The 7,583-nt window shown below is 36.5% G+C and overlaps 1 pseudogene; it reads left to right on the top strand.

Moving 5' to 3' along the window:
• Positions 1-3,469: 3,469 nt before the first annotated feature.
• LOC118025511 lies at positions 3,470-4,288 on the top strand (annotated as a pseudogene).
• Positions 4,289-7,583: the final 3,295 nt, after the last annotated feature.

A 7,583-nucleotide genomic window follows, 5' to 3' on the forward strand; every position in this document is an offset into this window, starting at 1 on the left:
ATTATTCATTAAATGAAAAAAACACTGGAAGAACAACACAGATGGTATCATCCCATGTGAAGAAAAAACTATCTGTGCAGGTATGCATAAAATCTGAAATCTGAACCACAGCCAAATTTTAATAGTAACTACTTCTTTTGGACTTGGAATTGTACAGGAAATATTTAATAGCTTTGTATTCTTTTTAAGTTTTAACAAATTTTTCCTTTTTTGTTAACCTAGCTTGAGTTGAATTTTCTAACGCATCACCAAAAGAGTCTTCAAACAACAACTGAAGCCATGGAAATAAAAAACCTCAAGAAGCTTAATATTCATCAAGTCTATAGTGAGATTTGGAGAGGAGCAGGGCATTACATTGGAAAGACATTAAAAATTAGAAAGGATATAAATTAGGAAGAGTAGTCAGGATCCAGATCATGGCAGATCTGATATATATATATATATATATATCCAGGTTCACTACCTTACAAATAAAAACCTCAGGTTCTAGTAATAATTGAGTATGAGCCATCCTTTTTGCTGTACAAGAATCTGAAGATAAAGCCTCTGAACCCTTCCAATTTATAATAGCACAAGAGATTGTCTTGAATATTTGAAGCATTTTCAACTGAAATTTTTGAACCGAGTCTGGATTTAGTAGTAGTAGGAAAATGTTTGTTCTAACTTGTCCTTAATAAATACTTCACTATCAGTATCAACTTCTAAATCTACAAACACCTCCATTAATCTTTTATTTGACGTGACATCTAGAAGAAAATGACAGCAAATGCAGCAAAGATATTTAAAATATCTGGCCACTTAAAGAATAAAAATATGCCATCTGGTTTATACACACCCCCAGGGAATAAAAAAGTGATGTTATTTTTGTTTAAGTATGTTTGCCATAACCTACTGCCAACATTTTTCAATTAACCGTTTCCCCTCATCACTAAAAGGTAACACTCTAGCTTATACACTAAAAAATCTGTACACTCACAACTAGATTCCATGCAGTTATGAATAGTCACTCAGTTTTATCAGTTTAAAGAGGATTTGATATTTTCAAAGATGTAGGCACATTCAATGAACTGTGACAGTGATTTTTAGCCTATTTTTATTGCAAAATATAACACGTTGAGAAGAATTTATAGGAAAATGCAAATGTTCCAATGCACAAGTTAGGAAATAGAAACTGCTGGCAACCTAGAAGCCTGCCCATGTTGCTCATGTGTGCTTTCAAAAGAGCATATCCTCCTACCTTTCCCTTAGACATAACCATTATTATGATTTTATGATAATAACTTCCTTTTATTTTTGTTATAGTTTTTTTTTGCCAACTGTGTATGCATTCCTTTTTCTGAACTTTATATAAATGGATGTATACTAATAGTTTTCTTCTGTACCTCATTGTGATTATAAGGTTTATCCAAGCTTGTATAAGCCTGCAATTTGTTTGTTTTTTAAAAAAGATTTTATTTTATTTATTTGTCAGAGAGAGAGAGAGAGCACAAGCAGGGGAAGTAGCAGGCAGAGGGAGAAGCAAGCTCTCTGCTGAGCAAGGAGCCCGACCTGGGACTTGATCCCAGGACCCTGGGATCATGACCTGAGCCGAAGGCAGACCCTTAACCAACTGAGCCACTCAGGTGTCCCTATAATTTGTTCACTTTAATTACTTAGTAATATTCCAGTATAAGAACATAACACTTTTTTGTTATTGTTATTCTATTTTTGATAGACAAAAAAGTATAAAGCCTCTTTAAGACCTAAGGTAAATATAATTTGGTATGACCCTAATAATTGTATCTAAAATTTTATTTGAAACTGTATTTTTATAAAATAGGGATCTCTAGAGCAACATTGCTCAATGGAGCTTTCTGGATAATGGAAATGGCTCAAAAATAACTATCTTTTTCTCGTAGTTTTCCCTTTTAAAAATTTTCATTCTATGAGATCTTTTATAAAGTTTTGCTGCCTTTGGAAATATGCTCCTCTTTATCACTTTCCACAAATTAAAATGAAAGGCAGGAAGAATCTCTTACAAAACAATTCATTGCAAATACTGTTAGGCCTGATGTTTTTCATAGGAATTCCTGAAACAGCCAAGAATTTACACCTCATGTGAGAGAAATAATTGCTGAGCACCCTCCCTGCATGCTTTGTCCCTGTTTGGCTGTCATTACAACTGTGCAACAGGTGTACAGACTTTCTTCCTTTTTAAAAATAATTGCAAATAGCCTTCCCACCCCCATCCACTCGGTAGGTGGTCCTGAGCCTTAAACCAAACAAAGCAGCAAGGAAATGATCTCCTTGTCATTGAATTCTGCCCATTAGGAATGGTCACATTCCAGAATTAATGCAGCAAAAACAATTGCCATTTTCTATCATTGCAGAGTTGAAGCACATGATCTGCTACTTGGCAAAAGTACGTGAACAAATGTTCAAAACTTGGAAAGTAATTGTGTGATGTTCTATCAAGAGCATTAATCAAACACTTGAGCAAATTTAGCAGCAATAGCTTAGCAACATATTTATGGATATGTTTCCTCAGGCAAGGAAAACAAAAGCAAAAATAAACTGTTGGGGCTACACCAAAATAAAAAGCTTTTGCAAAGCAAAGGAAAAACTATCCACAAAACAAAAAGGCAACCAACCAAATAGGAGAAGATATTTGCCAGTGATATATCTGATAGATGTTAACTCCAAAATACATAAAGAACTTCTACAAGTCAACACCAAAAAACCAAACAATCTGATTCAAAAATGGGCAGAGGATCTGAATAGACATTTTTTTCTGAAGAAAACATACAGATGGCTAACGAACATGTGAAAACATGCTTAGCATCACTAATCATCAGGGAAATACAAATCAAAAACACAATGAGATACCACCTTACACTGTCAGAATGGCTATTATCAAAAAGACAAGAAATAACAAATATTGGCAAGAATGTGGAGAAAAAGGAACCTGGTGCATTGTTGGTAGGAATGTAAATTGGTGCAGCCACTGTGGAAAACAGTATGATTCCTCAAAATATTTAAAACAGAAATGCCATACGGTCCAGTAATTCCACCACTGGGTATTTACCCAAAGAAAATGAAAACACCAATTCAAAAAGATACCCAACCCAAGTGTCCATTGATAAATGAATGGATAAAGAAATTGTGTGTGTGTGTGTGTGTGTGTATATATATACATATATATATACACATATATATAATGGAATATTACTAAAAAAACGAGATCTTGCTATTTGCAACAACATGGATGGACCTAGAGTGTATTATGCTAAGTAAAATAAATCAGACAAAGACAAATGCCATATGATTTCACTTTTATGTGGAATCTGAAAAACAAAACAAACAAAAAACAAACAGACTCTTAAATACAGAGAACAAACTGATGACAGACAGAGAAGAGGTGGGTGGGGGGATGGGCAGAATAGGTGAAGGGGATTAGGAGGTATCAGCTTTCAGTTATACAATAAAGTCACGAAAATGAAAAGTACAACATAGGGAATATAGTCAATAATACTGTAAAATTAGGCAGTGTGTCCAAGGTCCCATGGATTTGTCTCTTGCTTCAACAGTGTTAGGACAAGACAGACCCAGGGACGCCCCTTTTACCAGCCCCCAATTACCCTCCAACCTTTTTTCCAACCTTTTTTTCCAGTTGCAACATTCAGAGCCATGTTGTTGGCCACTCTGCCTCTGGGGACAGCCAACACCCTATTTTGAGGGTAGCTCCTTCTTACTGATCCCCCATGAGCTCCCAGATTCTTCAGAATTATTCCACCGAGGTGGAGGACGACATCAGCTGCCTGATCAACATGCATCTGCTGACCTCCTACACTTACCTTTCTTTGGGCTTCTATTTCCACCGGACTATGCGGCTCTGGAGGGAAGAAGAGCAAGGAAGCTGAATGTCCCTTAAAGATGTAAATCCAGCGCTGCAGTGGCGCCCTCCTCCAGGATGTGCAGAAGCCGTCCCAAGATAAGTGGGGTAAAACCCTGGACACCATGGAAGCCGCCAAGCTCCTGGAGAAGAACGTGAATCAGGCCCTTTTGGATATGAATGGTCTGGGTTCTGCCCCACCGACCTCCATCTCTGTGATTTCCTGGAAAACCACTTCCCAGATGAGGAGGTGAAACTCATCAAGAAAATGAGTTATCACCTAACTAATTTCCACAGGCTGGCTGACCCCCAAGTTGGGGTGGGTGAGCATCTCTTCCCAAGGCTAACCCTCAAGCACCGCTAGGAGGCTCTGAAGCCCAGCAGCCTTTGAGGGGGCCAGGCATCCTCCTGATGCCAGGGCTTGTGCCTAAGTCTCTCTCTGCAGCCACTAGGCAGCTTTTTAACCATTCTAGAGCCCTCTCCCAAGCCATGGACCAAATGGAAACAACAAAGCTTTCTGCAGCAAAAAAATATTGTAATATTATAACATTGTATGGGTAACTACACTTAACATGGTGAGCATTAAGTAATATATAGAATTGTTGAATCACTATGTTATCACCTGAAACTAATATAACATTGTATGTCAACTATACTTCAATAATTTTTAAAAAGCAGCAATAGAATGAAACATGTTTGGCTACCTAAAAATGTTAAATCCCATATTAATATAAGATGCAAATATAATAGGTTACTCTATTTTTGTTATGTAAGGAGGAATTTTTAAATTAGTTTATAAAAACCTTAAATAATAAATGATCACCAACGAATGCCAAATTTGTTAATATATCTAGTAAATAAATATCTCTTTTCATAGGGTCCCTTCTCTACTTAAATTAAGAAAAATCTTGAGGAATGTCTTCTATCAGCCTGGCTTGGTCCAATCACTGGAACTAGAGGTGATTGGGTAGTACCTTCGCAGGCTCCTACTTGAAACAGGTGGCCAGGAGAAAAGCCGTACCAAAAAAAAAAAAAAAAAAGTATGGTACACATACCAAAGGAAAAGAATTTAGAGTGTTGGATGTACAAAGTGATTAATACAGTAACATTTAGATCAATTACTTTACTTACAAGTAGCAGGTTACATAGAAAATGTGATTGGGAAAAATGGAGTTACTGGCTAATATGTGATTGCTAAAACTTTGTGCCTCTACTAATGTGAGTAGCTAAAATATTTCCTATAACTATAAAATTATGTCTCATCTTACCAGAAGGGATTTCATGAGGTTGATAGCATAAATGGAAATTTAAACTCAAACTTCAAGTTCTTCTGGCATGAAGATACAAAGTATGAAACAAGTAAAATATCGCAGCATATAAAAATAAGCATTTTTAATTTGTAGAAAAAAACCCAAATGTTTTATATTTAGATATCTAGTGAGTCTTACAATCTGAGCTTCAATTCTACTGAAATATTTGGAAGTCATTCTCACTGAGCTGACCAATTCCCTTTGTAGAGAATAAATAGAAACATCTCAGTTCTGATTAACTGAGCACAGTGATTTCCCAAACAGGAAATAATCTGCCTGGGACATATCAACAAAGCAATTTCCTTTTCTGAATGCATGTAGTTGTATTGAACTGGGAAACATTTCTGAATGTGGTTTACTAGCTAGAAAACCATGCTCTTGGGTAATGTTTTCATAGTTTGCCAGCATAGATGAGAACTCTGTTTCAACTTAATGTTTTTTTCTCACCCTCAATATTTATGAATAATCAAGAAAACTGTTTATGGTACAATCTCTCTTGAATTTCATCACAAAGAATAAACCACCACAAGAATTCTGCAGGTTTGTTATTAAATATGAACTAATAGTATGAACTGAAATCGATATATCAGAATGGGGAATTCAAAACCTCCAAATTGCTAAGCATAAACTCTGTTATTTTTCAGTTACATTTCTCTTTTTATTCCAAAATTGAAGATACACACATTAGAGGGTTTGAAAGATTTTGTAAAGCAAAGGTGCTCATCAAGCTGAAGATCTGAGGTAGTAAATAATGATAGTTCAGCAGTACAACCTGTGGTTTACTTTTCTATTTACGTCTTCCGTTTTTAAAATGACGAACTTGGGGTACCTGGGTGGCTCAGTTGTTAAGCGTCTGCCTTAGGCTCAGGTCATGATCCCAGGGTCCTGGAATCGAGTCCCACATTGGGCTCCCTGCTCTGCGGGAAGCCTGCTTCTCCCTCTCCCACTCCCCCTGCTTATGTTCCCTCTCTCGCTGTCTCTCTCAAATAAATAAATAAAAATCTTTAAAAAAATCTATATAAAAAATAAATAAAATGACATACTTAATAACTGAGCTCATACATAGAGGGAACATATTTTTAATTATTGAAGAGCCCAAATTCCAAATGCCATAAAAATGGTATGTAAGCAAAAAAAAAAAAAAAAAAAAGGTATGTAAGCCCTCTTTATAAGCACTCTATATATTAGGATTAAATTTTGCGGGGCGCCTGGGTGGCTCAGTCGGTTAAGCGACTGCCTTCGGCTGAGGTCATGATCCTGGAGTCCCGGGATGGGTCCTGCATCGGGCTCCCTGCTCGGCAGGGAGTCTGCTTTTCCCTCTCCCACTCCCCATTTGTGTTCCCTCTCATGCTTTCTCTCTCTCTCTCAAATAAATAAATAAAATCTTAAAAAATAAAACACTTAAAGAAATAAAGATTTTGGGCGCCTGGGTGGCTCAGTTGGTTAAGCGACTGTCTTCGGCTCAGGTCATGATCCTGGAGTCCCGGGATCGAGTCCCACATCGGGCTCCCTGCTCGGCAGGGAGTCTGCTTCTCCCTCTGACCCTCTCCCCTCTCATGCTCTCTCTATCTCATTCTCTCTCTCAAATAAATAAATAAAATCTTTAAAAAAAAGAAATTTTGCTATAGTTCAGAATTTACCTCAGCAGTGTCTTTTATACGCACACACACCACACACACATTCCAGGTAATAGTTATATATATGTTGTATGTTATATATATTATACTTGATAATTTTGAGAAATTTTTCTTTATTCAAATCTCTTCTCTATCACTCTGATTAATAACATTCAACTTTTAAAACATTATATTCATAATTTCAGAGATTGATTTATAAGGTAACTTCATTTGGACTTTGTCACAAAACTGATTTTTAAAGCAAAACACAAAAGCATTTTTTAATAAAAGGGTATATTTTCTCTTGCTTTCAGCCTTCATGAGGAAAACACTGTGTACTAAAGAATATGGAAGTATTTTCATTTATGTGCCAAGGAGCAATATATTGACATTTGAGCCAGATTACTTATTACACAAATGATCTGGAAAAATAGACAAAATTAAATTATCTAATAAAGCTAAATTGGATAAATATTGGCTAGTTATTTGTTTTGTTTTAAAGATTTTATTTATTTATTAGAGTGAAAGAGAGAACAAGCAGGGGGAGCAGCAGAGGGAGAAGGAGAAGCAGACTCTCCACTGAGCAGGGAGCCCCATGCGGGACTTGATCCCAGGAGCCTGGGATCACGACCTGAGCTGAAGGCAGTTGCCTAAGTGATTGAGCCACCCAGGTGCTCCAAGTTATTTGTAAGCAAGAAACCCACACCATAAATATTCAATGGTTGAGCAATATAGACAAAGCACTATTGCTGTAAAAAAGCTGGGAGTAAGTGAATTAGGTTGACT

The sequence above is a fragment of the Mirounga leonina genome, unplaced genomic scaffold, assembly GCF_011800145.1.
Source record: "Mirounga leonina isolate KUSES-001 unplaced genomic scaffold, KU_Mleo_1.0 Mir_201, whole genome shotgun sequence".
Taxonomy (NCBI): Eukaryota; Metazoa; Chordata; class Mammalia; order Carnivora; family Phocidae; genus Mirounga; species Mirounga leonina.